Raw genomic sequence first — 16,085 nt, forward strand, 5'->3', positions numbered from 1 at the left:
CAGTTTCTTTCACTTTGAGAAATATTAAAAAAAATCTTGATCTAAGCAATACCTCCAGATATAATGAAAGGCCTTCTCCAAATTCTACAAATAGTGGCATTCAATTCTGCAAGATCTTCAGCTTCACTTTAAATTTACTGAATACAAAGAAGAACTTTCAAGAGAAACTCTGTAAGAGAAAGGTAATGCCTTTCCCTGAATGCAAGACTGGAACTTAAATGTGCATGTGGAATTTTTCACAATATGTTGTGTTTGTGGTTTTAATAATCATCATAAGTGCCACAGTTAATCTGTAGTTCAACATGTGAAAATGTTTATACAGTTTTACATGCTGGCTTGGTAACCCGTACAAACATTTAGGTTTAAAGGAACATTGCAGGTTGAGTTCTCATCACTTTATGAACCCTTACGTCAGCCATGTGCAGCACCTCCCCAGCTCTCTTGCCACCTGTGACTCGGCCACCCAAGCTCTTTCTCCTTCTGACCTCACCTCCTCCAGCCAGCAAGAGAAAGAAACCCTTCTCTGCCAAAGGCAGAGGAGAAGCAAAGGTGAGAGACTCAGAATGGAGGATTTCTATGGTGCTGAATTCAGCAGAAATTTATGAATAAGGAGTAATTCTGAAATGACCACGCTCTTCACCAGTGGTTAATGCCGGAGGTGGATTTTCCCCAGCACACAAACAGACCCTGCTGGAAAGGGATCTTTCTCTTCCCACCTGCTTATTCCAGCATATGCATGTTGCCTGGCAGAGGGGCAGAAAAAGCATGGCAGAGAAGGAAGCAGAAGAGTGAGAAAGGTCACCAAGCATAGGCACTTCTTCACCAACCCAAAAGCCACCCATTGCACTGTGGTGCCAAGCACAGGACAAGCTGGTCACCATCCCATGGAAATGCCCAAATGTCATATTCTTTACCCCCAAAAGGTCCTGGCTCTGACAGAGCATTCAGCTGATTATGACTGAACCTTTGAAAGCACAGATTCCTACTTTACTAACTGATCACACTGAAGAAATACAAATTGAAATACTCTGAGTGATGGTGCTGGAATTGAGAGGATACTGAGGCACATCCTCAGCCTGTGCGCTCAGAAGAGAGTGGGCTCCTATAGATCCAAGAGCATTGCTGTAAGATTGTGACACCCCTGTGCATTTTGCCTCTGGGACTGCTCCACAGATTAACCTGCAGGACCAGATCTGGCTTTCTCTCCTCTTCACTCGTCTTTTCCAGGAGGAAAACCCAACTGCTCATCCTGAGCCCAAGAGATCCCTTCGCTGTCTGATGGAGGGGAGATCACTGACCTCTTCACAACTGCCCACAGACCAGAAACATTAACAAAGGACAAATCTTTATAAAAAGTCTGTCAGGCAGTTCACAGCAAAACTACTGTGCTCTGAGCTTCTCATGTTCACATCTTATGTACTTATGTACGCATCAGTACCACTGGTACTGACTTTGACCATTTTTCTCAAAAGCTTCTTCCTGAAGCTGATGACAGACGTGGTAGAACTAGAAAGGAACTTAAATTATTTGTGCTGCCCATTGCCAATGGTCTTCTAAATACACTGAAAATAAAATTGTAAAGAAAAATTGTTACAGAAAAGAGCACAAAGAAGTAATACATCTAAAGAATTCAACAAATGGAGTGGCAGCTTTTTTTTTCAGCAAGGAGCTGTAAAAAGCTTTGGAAAAATCAGCTACTTGTGCATGGTCAACTCACCTTTAGTATAGAGTTTAAAGGTAATGAAGTACATTTTTTTACACAACAGGCTTGATGAAATCCTCATTCTTTCTCAAAATTCTTCTGTGCAAACCATGTGAGACGTATGCTGTGTATCGTGTAGCCAGTAGTAAACTATGACACATCAATAGAACTTAAAAAGCAATCTCAGAATCTAGGAGGCCAAAATGCTGCCCTCTGTTTTATCACAAAGGCATTACCAAACTGCTTAATATGTCAGCATCTCTCTAAGGCTCAGATCACACATGACACTTTAAAATGAGATTGTTCCCACTCAAAGGAGTTCTCCTAAAACACAATTCATTCAGACCCAGCAAAACCAAACCACTTCCCTGAGTTTCACAAGCCCTCCTAATAGCACTGATGTGATGAGAAAGGCAACATAAATCTAAATATTCATGGAAGTTTGTAGAGGGCACAGTTTAAACAGCTGTGAAGAAGCTTATTCTGCATATACATCAAATCAATACCAGTCTTCGGTGTGTGGAAACAGGAACATCTTCATTCAAACTCAGACTACTTAACATATCAAATTCATTCTGCTTGCAGATAAATCATCTATTTCTAGATCTGTCTCTCATAACATTTTAGAAGTACTCCTTGGTGAGAATGCAATAAATAAAGATTGTGCACTACTGTGCATGTGTGTGTCTGTGCTCAAAGCAACTGTATATTAGCTCCAGGAAAAGATTTGACTTTCCTTATGCATTGCTCCTGATTCCTTCATGGTTGATATGGACATACCAATGCTATTTCTTAGAACAGTTTATTCTAAGCTCCTCTTTCATTGCAGCCAACAGGCTATTTCTTGAGCAACTCACTGTAACAACAACAATAATTATTTTGGGTCTCAGGTGATCCTGCACGCGCCTTTTTCATGTTGTTTTCTTTCTTGCTAATAGATAGATACATGAAATAATAATCCAACAGAAATCTATGTTATTTTTACCACAGAAGAGATTCCTTTCATTCAGCAGTTTCACTTGGACAAGTAATACATGGAAACTAATGAGGGCTGTACAATGTAAAGACTGACAAAAATCCCAGGGGGAACTTTCTGGGACATTTTAAAGCTTCTGGATGCTCACAGTCATGTGCCAGCAGTTACCACCCCACAGCAGAGCTGGCAGAAGTGTGTGCCCGTGAAGACCCCAAGCAGCACCCTCAGCAACGTTTGCTGAGCAGTTCAGAGTGCCAGCTGCAGGAACCACTGCCCTGAGGCTCAGCCTCCTGCTCCCTCCCACTGCACCACAGCAGCCCTGGCAGAAAAGAACTGGCATGGGGGAACAGGGGGGATTTTTAAATCAGCACAGCAGCCTTCTGCTCCTGTGGACCAGCACATATTCATCATTGCATCCAGGGGACAGGGGCAGCTGGAGGAACAGAAACTCAGCATGTAAAGGTAGTGACCTTCCAGGCTTCCCAGCAAGATTCATCAGATCTGTATGATAATCCTTGGAGACATCTGATACAATGTCTGTGACTGTTTTCTTAGGGATCAGCTCTGGACCCCAAATACTATGTGGCTCTGACGAAGACTACAATGACTATGTATAGAGCTGAGAGAATTATTCACATCTGAATGTGGCTGGCAAATACCCAGCCAATCTGGCCTTTACTTTCAAATTATTACAAGTGTGGGATGATTAACATATTAAAGTCAAGCCTCAGCTTCTGTGACATGCACTGGCCTGGCTGCACTGTTGTGTCTGGATATGCCAGATCAGGGATCTCACATTATTTCTTCCTCAACACTTTCTATGTCAGACAATACTTGCAATATAACCGCATCTCATGAAGAATCTCCCAGTAGGTGAAGTTGCCCAACCACTGTAGGTACTGAAAGAGAGACAATGAGAGGGTGTAGCTCATCCTGACAAAGTGTCATCCTGACACTTTGAAAACAAATAGCACATCGTTGCAAATGTGTTGGGGAACAGCAGAGTGAATGATTCATGGAGAGTCATTTCTTGTTGCTGCTTTAGGAGAGGAAGGCCAAGTCTTTTCTTGTTTGCTGAGCCAAGCTAGACTGAACAGGTCAGTTATGGCAGCACCATCTTGTGGTTCCCAGTTAATATGGCCTGACCCAGGCAGCCTTATGTGACAATTCATATTTACACATTAGAAATTATAATACCATCTAACTGCTGTTCTTTCCAATTTGCTGGATTTCTGGTCTTGTTCAAAATAAATCAATCTGGAGCATGCAAACTCTGTAAACTCGGGAGTTTGGTTCAAGACAGAGCAAAAGATGGAGAATCTCATTTTTGGTCAGAAATCCAAATGTCTTCTAAGAAGGTTTGATTTATTGCCTGCTGTGCAACTGTTACAGAGAATTTTACTCTGAGGAAAGAGAAATTAAAGGACATTAGTGCTATCAGAAGGCACAGGGTGAGAATAGGTGATAAGCTTTTAAAAGGGCTGACAAAAACCTGGATTCCCTCTACTTTCAAGCAGAGATGGGGACAAAACATGACCAGTACCATTCCAGTTTAAAAGTCCTGTGTGAAGGGCTGTTTAATATAATTTTGCCCCTGCAAGCATTTGCAATATTTCTGATGCTCAATTAACACATTTTCACCAGCCACTTACAAACAGATTTCAGTTTCAGAGCAAAAAAACCAACTTATTATAAAAGTAAACTTCTAACTGTATGCTGCAGAAAAAGCAGAAAAATGTTTCTGCTATCAAAGCTCATGTAATAATTCTTCATGGGCAAGCTTACAAGGAGTATACCATCTCTTGAAACAACCTGAAACAGATGCTGAACTACTTGAGGCTTAGTTCCTTGAGGCAATTTTTGTACTGTAAAGTAGCACAACCAGATGTTGCTACCTGGAAGGCCTTCAACATTCATTGCACTTAACATAATGTGAAGATGACCAAACATCATTCAGAGCTGAAGACTAAATGCAGCAGAAAACATAATTCACTGTTAGTTTGGTATGGTCTTCTCTGCAGAATCAGTAATGAAGCTGACCTTTAAGACACATGTCTTAATACATACATTATAATATTCATACAGATTAATAGATACAGCTGAAAAGTAAAGGGTGGCTCCACAAGGCTCCATAATCAGAAAGGAAAATACTGGAACAGAAGATTTCACGGGAAAAAATGTTCAGCCTAAGTGCTGGAGAATTCTGAGCTTCAAAGTTACTCCTCCTGCACTGATGCTGTAGTGTCATTACCCAATAACATTTTCACTCCCTCCTACAAAGAGGGTGCAAGATCCTCTTGCATGTTCCATGTTCCAAATAGGCCACATCTATACATGCTTTTGCAGTACCTTTTGGGTTTTTCTCAGATGCATTTTCCAATAATTGAGGCAAAAGAGAGTCTTTTCACCCCAATCCCACTTAGAGTCTGATGAAACTTCACAATAGCATTCTTCTTTCACAGATAAAACTTTAGTATTTAAAGGAACTGCAGAAAAGTGAGATTTCCTGTAAAAAATTCTCCTTTTGGAATTTCATCTCCAATCTAATTATTATTTCAAGTAATAGTAAATCATGGAAAAAAAATAGTTTCATTGTACAAATTACCGACTTGAAATTAATCCAAAAGCAGTCCTAGATGCTCTTCTATCATCTTGATACAAATCAGAAAAAAAAATGGAAGAGGCACAAAAGAAAGTTTCAACATTCTAAAATTTTGTTAAAGAAAATAGAAGGCCCATTTATTTCCCTCCTTGCTGATTGACATTCAGGGGTTAGCTATATTCATATACTATCTATTCAAACTGATTTTATTTTAATTTAGATAAAAAATGAAAATATTCATTTTTTTGACAAACAGGAGAGTTTGTCAGGCTTTCCAAGAAGTATCTGGTATGCAAAACCCGAGCACAACTCAAGATTGCAGGACCTCAGAAGAAACCCACTGATACCGAGTTGCCTATTGTAAGGACACCAAGGTTATTTTGTTTGTCAGAACAGTGGCTAGAAGTATGACCTTATTCCCACACAAAACAGTAGAGTGCATGGCATTGTACCTCCTGCATATCAGAGCAATTCTCTGTGTTTGTCATTTCCTCATAACTTATTTTTCTAAGCTACAAAAAAGGCTCCCAAATGAAACCCTTGCCAAAGGCTCAGAACTGAGATGCAGTAACACACACAGCAGAAATCAGGGTCAGTAGCAGAGAAGCATATACCACCTTAACTGCAGCAGTGTTTAATAAATGACACTTCTAAAATACAGCAACTGAATTCTACTGGTGTAATTAGTAAGCTGTCTCCTATACTGAAGGAATGAACAAGGACAATATTGTTGCTTATAATTCAGAGCTAGCTTGTATGAAAAAGACATGTGGCATCAGGAAAATGTAATTAATTTGGTGGTGTAAGCCTTCATAAATTATCAAGTATTCCCAATAGCAGTCCTGCAAAACTTACAGAGAACATGAGCTGCCTTTAAATTACTTAGTTTGCTTGCTACCAGAATTCTTTTAAGGTGGTTAGATACTGACACAGTATTAAAAATGCTCAAACTATTGCAATGGCTGACATATTGAGCCACCTTTAATTAAGACCATAATGTTCCTTTGGGCCATACCTAAGACAGTAATCTGTGTCCAGAGGCTGTCACTCTCTTCTCTAATGGACTACAGCACACAAAAATTAATTATAGGGGAAAGGTTGCTGCTCCAACTGGGACTAGAGATTCGAAGGCAAACGTTCTGCTGTTGATCAAAATGAGTAGCTCCTTTTGCAACAGCTAATACAGTTTCTGTCACATAGCACTTAACCCTCTCTTCCAGCATTAATATGAGCAAATTTGTTGCCCAAGGGGAAATTTTTACATTTTTTTGTATTCATTCATTTGTTCATTATGATGCCATCACAATTTCACCTCTCTAAAAATCAGGAACAAAACTTAATTTGAAAAATTCAAAAGGTAACATCAGAGATCCAAGCCATAAGATTCTTGTAAGCCTATGTCAATAGAAACAGACAACAGCTAAACAAAGATTTCAAAATATTTTTAACTCTTAGTTGTTTAAATTTTTAAACATAATTGTTTAGAACCTGATGATGCTCTTTGTTTGCTTTCAGCAGATATTCGATGGTAAATAATTTTATAGGAGGGGTTGCTTGCAGACACAGTAGATTTTAACCAAACAATATAAAATATTTGCTAAAAAAGAATTTCAAATCATAGATAGTACTGCCCATTGCCCAAGGCTGTTAACTTTTTGACTCTCTGAACCAGAGAAAGCAAATCTGCAGGAAACAGAAAGAAAAACATTCCCTGACAAAGATACCTTCATGGTAAACTCCAGTTACTTGTGTTTATCAAAGAATCCTCTTGTGTTGTGAGCTAACCACAAAGATTTCATAACTCACCATCAAACTCACCAAAATATTCTGCTGAGTTAAAACACATCTGCACAGTGTTGACACAGTTCCTGCCTGCAGGAGGAATGAGGGAGAGGGAAATGTGAGTTATTGCAAATATTTAAGCTGAAGCAAGGGGTTAGGGATGGAGGAGAAAAAGGCATAACCTAAGTGGTAAGCTTGAAGACAAATTGCTGACTAAAAGGAGGAGACATCAATGATTGTCTTGACACAGGATGGCCCATGCAATTTTTCAACAGACAATCATCAAAATTCAGAGCAGCAACTGCCAGAATATATCTGCAGACCCCCTCCTCCAGCCTCAGGATACAGGCAGCTCCCATGAATCTCAGGGGAAATCTTTCAAGCACCAGTGTTCCCTATTTCAGTAACACCTGAGATGATTAAATGAACAATGAAACTCAGCTGTAAATTTGCAGCAAGATTGTAGTCTGCAATCTGAATAGTATTAAGAGGAATGAAATAAAAATGAAATCAATGCTCACAGGATAATGTAAATCAGATGCAAATAACCTTCCATTTTATTTGTCTTTTCTTTGTTTCTTTCTAATAGTGGCAAATTTAGCTCATGAAATGTTCCACATTTCTTTTAAAACCCAGAGACTCTATTATTTCAGAAGATTTCTTGGGGCATAAGGACATAGAAAGTTCCCATTCCCATGAATAAATGAACCCATATCTTTGCCAGTAAATAAGTTCAAAATGCTAGTCAGAATCAAATATATGAATATGAAATGACCAAAAATATAATTCTTATTGCTAGAAAAAATCACAGAAGCAGTCATTTGTCTCTCAGGGCCTTCTTCAAATGCCAGTGTGGGCAGCATGGCAGTGTGCTGTAACACTCTTTTTTACAAACTCTTTGCCCTGTGTTTCCAGCTTACACAAACACAAATGTGTTTTTTATATATAAGTGATACATGTACCATGTATCCTCATTTTGTCTGATCAAAGTGTCTGGAAAGGCATCTGAATCATTATCCTTTAAAGGGAAAGCTAAACATGCAGCATGTGTCCCTAGGATCTTAAGGATGCAGGTTTTAGGTTTGGTTCTGCCATCAGACTATGGTACTGATTTGGTCCAATTCCTCAATGTCAATAAACCAGCTTCCTAGTCTGCTGTATGGAAATATTACACAGTTCATTTTTTTTTCTGAGTTGCAATATAATTTGCCTCTCTAACACAAGCCCAGCCCTTATGAAAGCTACCTATTCATGAACCCAAATATCTGACCTGTAACCCTGAAGATAATGACCAACAAAACAATCAAAGTCAAAGACCAAAATACCTACGGAATCTCCTAATATCTCTGTGGCATCATGAAAGTACTTCAGTCCTAGTAAAACTGTTTTGAAGGTAGCACTCATTCTTCAACCTGCTCCAGGCCAGCCTGACACAAACCCCTGCCAGTTGCCAGGAGCAGGCTGGAAAGTGTCGATTGGCATTTTGGTAAATCTACTGCAGGGGCAATCTTTCTCATATATCCTTCATTTCCAAAATTAACCCCTCCTTCAACTGACATTAAAGCATTAATCAATAGCTGAAGAAACCAACATGCAAGAAGATTGCTCTACATTTCTGTTCTTGTCAATTTCTGAGTAACAGACAAGACCACACAGCCAGTCCTTCAAGTCCATCACAGCTCCTGCCTCATGGCACAGGCACACATGACTGTGGAGCAAACATTGCCCCTCTGTCTCAAAAATTCACTTTTTAGCCCCAGTATAAAAACTTTCTTGGTAAGATGTAATCTGTTCTAGGACAAACATAAAAGCAGGCCCTTGGTCCACATGGTGTTTTTTTACATTCAAATAGCCTCAACAGTTTTAGACCAACACAAGTGCTTTAAGAATGCCCTGAAAACCTCTCCCAGAGCTTATCAGATCAATATCAATAACCAGCAGGAAATATGTTTGAACTGAGAAAATTGGAAGCAAATCTGGTATGATACTACTTTAGTCTTTGAAGCAAAGTGTACAGCCAAGCTGGAAGCCAGGAGAGAGAGCAGGAACTTCAAAGAAGTTCAAAGAAACTTCTCTTTCCTTTCACTACCACTCTTTGCTCAGCTGCATGTTTCTGCCCAAACAGATTGTTCTGATACCTTGAAATGTACAATGGCACCATCCTATGCAGAACTGGTCTCTGTTAACTGTACACACCAATAAGTACCAAAATAAACCAAAAATCTCAGAAAAGCAACAACTTCATCAGTCTCGAGTCCTCCTATCTTCTGAGCAGACTGTCAGAAAAAATAATCGTAGACACAAAAAATACTTCCAGGCTTCTCCAGATCAAATCTTTTGGGATTTGTATCTTCATCTATTATCCCCAATTGAGGAAATAAGGTAATAAATGGAAAGGACCACCAATCTACTTCATTAATGTCCCAAGTGTATGAATACACATGAAAATTGCTTTGTTCCTAGAGCCAAATAGCTGAAAATCCTGCTTTGGGTAATCTTTGCCTAAAGGGTCGCTCAAAGTCAGCCTTTTTGATTACCCCCACTATGGGAGAATAGCAAGGTGAGCAGAGACACTGAGAAAGAGTGTGTGCAACAGCAGCCCAGGTAGCTATTATCAACAGGGAAGCATTCCTGCTTCCCAGCCCTAAGGGAAACTGCATGGCTGAAGAGCTTTGGTCAGGAGCAGAAATAGAGCAACTCGGGCCAGCCCCTCCTGGACTGCCAGGAACGCTGGAACAGCAAACAGGCAGCTCCTTCTGCTGGTTATTCCCCATGCAGAACTGCTTTTCTTTGTGCTACAGGTACACCCAACTTTTCTGAAACCTTTACATCACCTGATTCTCTGGTTTTCCTAGTCTTGAATTCTTCCTTCACGCTTTATCACTTTTATATTTAACTCTTTATGACTTATTTAAACAGCAAGGATAAAAGGGCACTTTCAAAACTCAGAAGGTGAGATTTAATACGGACAGAGACTTTGGGTTGCTCTAGATAGTGAAGTTAGGGTGGAAGAGGGATCTACCACCCATTATCACTAACATCCTGTTTCTTTGTCATTATCGCTTAATTATCTTGTCTTGTTTATTTAAACAACAAGGCAATTAAGAGGCATTGTCAATGGAACAGAGCCCTGGCACAGGCGAATGGTCTCTGCTGTGAGATAAATGCCAAGATATTTAACAGGCAGCAGCATAACAGGAGAGAGATTGTTTCCAAAGCACTGGGCAGTGACTGCTGGAAAATGTGTGCCATTGCTGCTGCAGGATGCCTTACAGTCCTCCTAGTAGTCATTAATTGTCTGCTGCTGGGAGGTCCCTTGGTACTTTGTCTGGATATGGCTGTACCTTACGAATATACCTAAAATACTCTGCTGGAGTTTGGCATTACCAAAAGAATGCTGTAAATACCAAATGCCACAAACCAGAAAGAACTCAGAAAATAACAACTGGAAGTACCAGTGACTTACAAGAAGTAGCTAAATATATTTTCACTAGGAGATTACTTATAGGGCCCATGAGAGGGATTGTCCTATCTCATCAGACCAACAATTCATCTAATCCAGTGGCTGTTCTCTGACAGCACCAAACAGCAAATTGCTCAAGGTGCATAATATCTTTGCACTGGGTAATGGAAGAACAGTATGCCTGTAGCAGAAATTTCTACCCAAAATGTAGAACTAGTGGTGCTCTCCATCCTGAAGTAGCAAGAATTTTTTGTCATTTCATTGCTTATTTTAGTGTAATCATGCTATCCACTTGCACAGCTTAATGTTTTTTGAATAATTTTCATTTTTTCTGGATTTGCATCAAGTAAGAGTGGAAATTTGCACCTAGTAGATGTGAAAGGAGAACCAACTGCCTTTGGTAAGCACAGAATGCTTAAGGGAGAGGAGCTGTAGGAGTGAAGACACTTTGAATGAGCTGAAGGGAAGGAAAGGATTAGGTCTGAGGTTTGAGGAGCTTTGAGAAGCAGCTGGGACCAGGCAAGATGAGCAACCCATGGGGAGCTGTCGTGGTTTGACACTGGCCCAGCACCAGACACCCATGAGAGTGGCTTGCTCACCCTCCCCTGCCACAGCTGCGAGAGAAAAGAAAGATTTTTTCCCTCATCTCCTCCTGGTAGAGGAGAGAAAAAAATTAACAAACGCACCATGGGTGAGATAAGGACCAGGAGACACACTTCAAGGGAAAATCAGGCTCAACCTAAGGTTGCAAAGTGAATCTATTACTACCAGAATCAGAGGAGGATAATGAGAAGTAAGTTAATAAATAAATCCTTGAAACAACTTCTTCCCCCCTAGCTCTTCCTTCCTTCCCACTGACAGTGCAGGGAGACAGGGTGTGGGGGTTTTGGTCAGTTCATCACCCAAGGTTTTCTTCCACTGCTCTGGGAGAGGAGTCCATCCCCTGTGAGGCCATGGGGTCCCTCCCACAGGAGACAGCTCTCCATGGACTTCTCCAGTGTGGGTGCACTCCCAGGAGCAGCAGCCAAACCCCACCTGCTGCACCGTGAGTCCCTCCCACAGGCACACAGCCCTCCCAGAACTGCTGTGGTGTGTGGGTCTCTTTCCACGGGGTGCTGTCCTCCATGAACAGGCTGCTCCAGCCTGGAGCAGGGGCCTGCTCTCTCCACCAGATCACCCACTGGATCACAGCCTCCTCCAGGGATCCACCAGCTCCAGCATGGGCACCTCCCCAGGGGCTGTGGGTGGATCTCTGCATCCCTCATGGATCCCCAGGGGCTGTGGGTGGATCTCTGCATCCCTCATGGATCCCCAGGGGCTGTGGGTGGATCTCTGCATCCCTCATGGATCCCCACGGGCTGTGGGTGGATCTCTGCATCCCTCATGGATCCCCAGGGGCTGTGGGTGGATCTCTGCATCCCTCATGGATCCCCAGGGGCTGTGGGTGGATCTCTGCATCCCCCATGGATCCCCATGGGCTGTGGGTGGATCTGTGCATCCCTCATGGATCCCCACGGGCTGCAGGGGCACAGCTGCTTCACCTTGGTCCTCACCACGGCCTGCCGAGGAATCTCAGCTCCAGCGCCTGGAGCAGCTCCACCCCTCCTCCTCCACTGACCTTGGTGTCTCCATTTCTTCCCCTCACATGTTCTCACCTCCTCCTCTTCTCTGAGTAGATGAAATACTGTGTGACTTTGTTTTGATTTTCTTCTTAAATGTGCCATCCCAGAGTCACTACCAGCCTCTCTCATTGGCCCAGTTCTGGCCAGCAGCATGTCCATCTTCTGAGCCATCAGGGACTGGCTCTGCTGGACATGGTGGAACCCTCCAGCAGCTTCTCAAAAAAGCCACCTCTGTGTCCCCCCACTACCAAAAACAAGACCATGCAAACCAATACAGGAGCATTTCAGATATTCACACTGAAGCCTCCCTTTCACCCTTGCACCAGCTTCATTCTCTTTGCAGGAAAGGGTTTTCACTAGTCTAGTGGAATAATGCATATTTGTGGCAATGATTATAAAAAATGGTCTGAAGATTCTTTTTCCAGTTTTTCTTAAGGGCACAAAGTTCATGTTTTGGGTTTATGTTCATTTCTGCATGACCACTTTAATACAACAGAAATAATAGCAGACTACTCTGTGGGTTAGTGCTTTAAAAACATATTTATTTATTGATATTTTTAAGTGCTTGCTTTTTCCTTGGTGCTCTGTGGAGCCAAAGGTCCATCTGTGGCAGAAACACAGCACTTAGGAGTCCGGTTTTGAGCTTAGAAAATACAATTGCAGAAATGGTGTTCACTTTGGGATAGAAAGAGAATAAGAAATGGAGTGGAGGGCTGGAAGGAACTGGGAGCTACCAATAAAGAAGCATAGTTTGTTCTTTCATGATGTTTTGATATTCTACCTGTAGTTGTGTATTTTCCTCTTTTTTCATCACCTTTTCTCGGTGATTCCAAACACCGGGGAAATGTTGGTGCTGATGTTGCATAGATTTTTATGATAAATGCCACCACCACTTCCTGTTCTCTCACATAAGTGAGCTCCATTGCTTGATTATCTAAAGATCATGTCTGACTCCAGTTATCATTACTTATTAAATCAAGTTTGACTCAGAAAAATAATTAAATGTTTAAATTAAGGTATTCTACTTTGTCACACAATTGGGTCTTTGCTGGCAAGTATATGGAACAGTTGTTAATATTGAAAAAGAGATGAAAGATGTTCTAAATTTATCTCTCCAACATTTCCATTCAGCATAATAATGGGCATTTGACAGTAATGCATTGTTGTTGAGCCAGTGAGAATCATTTCTGAAATGATCACACACCTTTGAAAGTAGTCTCACACAAACCTGGAATCATTCAGGGTGGAATAGATAAATTTTCATTCACCTGGGAGCTGTATTTTGGCTGCCTTATGGCTCAAATAAAAATGAACAATTTTCAAATGAATATAAAAATCATACTTAAAAGACTTCAAATGCAAAGTATATAAGTATTTTCCAGCATCCATATATAAATTAATATGTACCATCTGGGTTACATCTGGTGATATTAAAGTGTTGTCTCATGAGCAGAATAGGTGTGAGAACCATGAAGAAAATCTGAGCAGTTCTGGCACTTACTGCAAAGGAGACAGCGTTCATATGTAACTCCAAAAGTAAATTGGCATGTCCCTTCACTGCTGCTGCTTTTCTGTCTCACTGCTTTTCTCCCATATTTTTCCCTTTATTTTAATTTTATTTTCCCTAAGGATGTCCAACAGCCTTTCCATGATGCAGGCTGTCAATTCTTCTAGGTCCACCTTTTGCAGCAGACCTTCAGTCATGTTGTAAGTGAAATCCATGGGTCTTACATTTTCCATGGTGCTTCCACAAGGAATCTCATCCTATTCTCACCATTCTCTGAAAATTCTTCCCAGAAAAGTATACACCTTTGGTTCCTCTGGTCATCTTCAGTTTCTCAGTAAAACTTTCCAGTGGCCTGCCTTCCTCTATTCCATTCTTTTGTTTAATGACTGTTATCCATCTGGACCTCACCTTCACCTCCCTCTCTTTTGCCTCAAATTACCCATCTTCCCCAAACCATATGTGTAGCTGCTTCATTTCTTTTCTTGGTCTACCTGGACCCTCAATCATGAGCGCTCTGAGGGCTCCCAATGAGCAGCTGTCTGGAAATTTTTGCTGTCTCCCAAAGCCCAACGCACCCCCAAAATTCTCTGGTCCCTCATAACACCATGAAAACTCCTTTACAAAAGACTGTATTATGTGTGCTGAATTCAGCACACATTCTATAATCCCAAAGTAAAAACTGAAGACAAAATTAAAGTCTTCATTACCGATTGTAAGAGTAATCTACATATGACCTAGGATAAGACTGTCCACAGTGTGGAAAGTGTGAGACGGAAACAAGGAGAGGTGAAAGGATTACCTGATGTCTTGCTATGGACTTCAGATCCTGAGGTATGGTGGACTGTTCTACCTCTCAGAAGTCAATTCCACAGTTGAAAGAGAAAAAAATTATTATACTTACACACAGCTATTTTATTTTTATTTTCAGAGAGAGTCAGATGAGGTGTTAATTTGATAACATTGATCTTCCCACAAAGGGAGTGAATAACATGGCCTTTCCTACTCCATTTCAGAGCTATTCTTTGCTTCTGTGGGCTACACAATCACACTGTGAGAATGGCCTTTGGCCATGTGCTACAGACAAACACACCCACATCAAGAACCTACACATTTCAGAAGAAATGTATGTAAAAGCTCTATGCACAAATAAAATCTCCACCAACCTGTAACTGGGCAAAGTGCAGGAGAAGATGCCCAACTTCTGATTTATCATGCATGAAATTAAAGTACTTCAGCACAAGTCCTCATATGAGCAAGGGAGAACAGCACAAAATTATTCACCCAAAGACATTAGTCTCTTTCTGCACATAAACAAAAATCGTGTCTGCTCCTCTGGCTTTTCATATTGGCTATGTTCATCTGTAGGATCTGCTCTCGCCAATGGATCATCAGGTTCCATGTGCAAGAATTTCAACATGTAAAAAATGCGCCTGGAAATGTAGAGAGAAAGCTTCTTCTAGCTCTGACTCACGAGACACTAAGCTATAGACAAGTCTGGCACGTGTCTTTCCCTTTGCAATGCATGTGGGAGGCCCTGGGCTTTCCTAACATGCTGAAGCTCTGGAGATCCTGTTTGCTTTCCTTAGGTCCTCTTCCAGGAGTAACATTTAGAGTGGGAAACTGTTTGTTTTTAACAGCTCATGATATTATGCCTTTTAACTTACTTGATTAGGCAAATTAACACATTTTAATCTTCAGAAGTAGATTTTCAGACTGGCATCAACTGCCTTGAATTATGTCAAAAGGCAGGTATCTCTGAAGGTTTCTCTGCAAAAAGCATTACATAAAGATGTGGTGACAGCTCAAATTACTTCCCAACACACCTAAATGAATCAGATAAAAGGAACATTTTTCACTGCATTTTATGCCCAAGAAACTGAGGCTTGCAGTTGAACAGAGACTCATCATTGTTATGGCCCCAGTCCCTTTGCTCTCAGCCCAGAGCCAGCATCTTCTTTCCACACAAGACAAGTTATCTTGAATTTGGGCTCATCGCAGGAGAGAGGGAGGGAGTGAAAGGTGTCTCCTTCACTTGGATGAACTATGGTACAGGTGGAAAAGTTACAATATTTTTATTTTACTTTTAAATGAAGCATTAAAAAATCTGCCAGGCAGAATATTTTTTCAGCTTTCTTTCCTAACCCTAGAGTGGCTGTAAAACCTCAGCAGATAAAAATGTTTTCTCTGGCTCCAAGTCTCATGCATCCATAAAAATTACATTTTAAATAAAGAAAATATGTCTTGTTCCAGCTCCAGAGTGGCTCAAAGACATTACATATTTTCTAAAAATGCATTTAATTCTCATTTTAAAAATCCTTCAATGCACCATGACTGAATAATTTGTTGAAAACTCTATATATGTTCTAATCTTCAATTTATCAACCTAAAACCAGCATTTTGGGATCTGGTAGAAGAAAAGCCTTAGATTGAA

Source organism: Melospiza melodia, chromosome 1 (assembly GCF_035770615.1).
Source record: "Melospiza melodia melodia isolate bMelMel2 chromosome 1, bMelMel2.pri, whole genome shotgun sequence".
NCBI classification, from domain to species: domain Eukaryota; kingdom Metazoa; phylum Chordata; class Aves; order Passeriformes; family Passerellidae; genus Melospiza; species Melospiza melodia.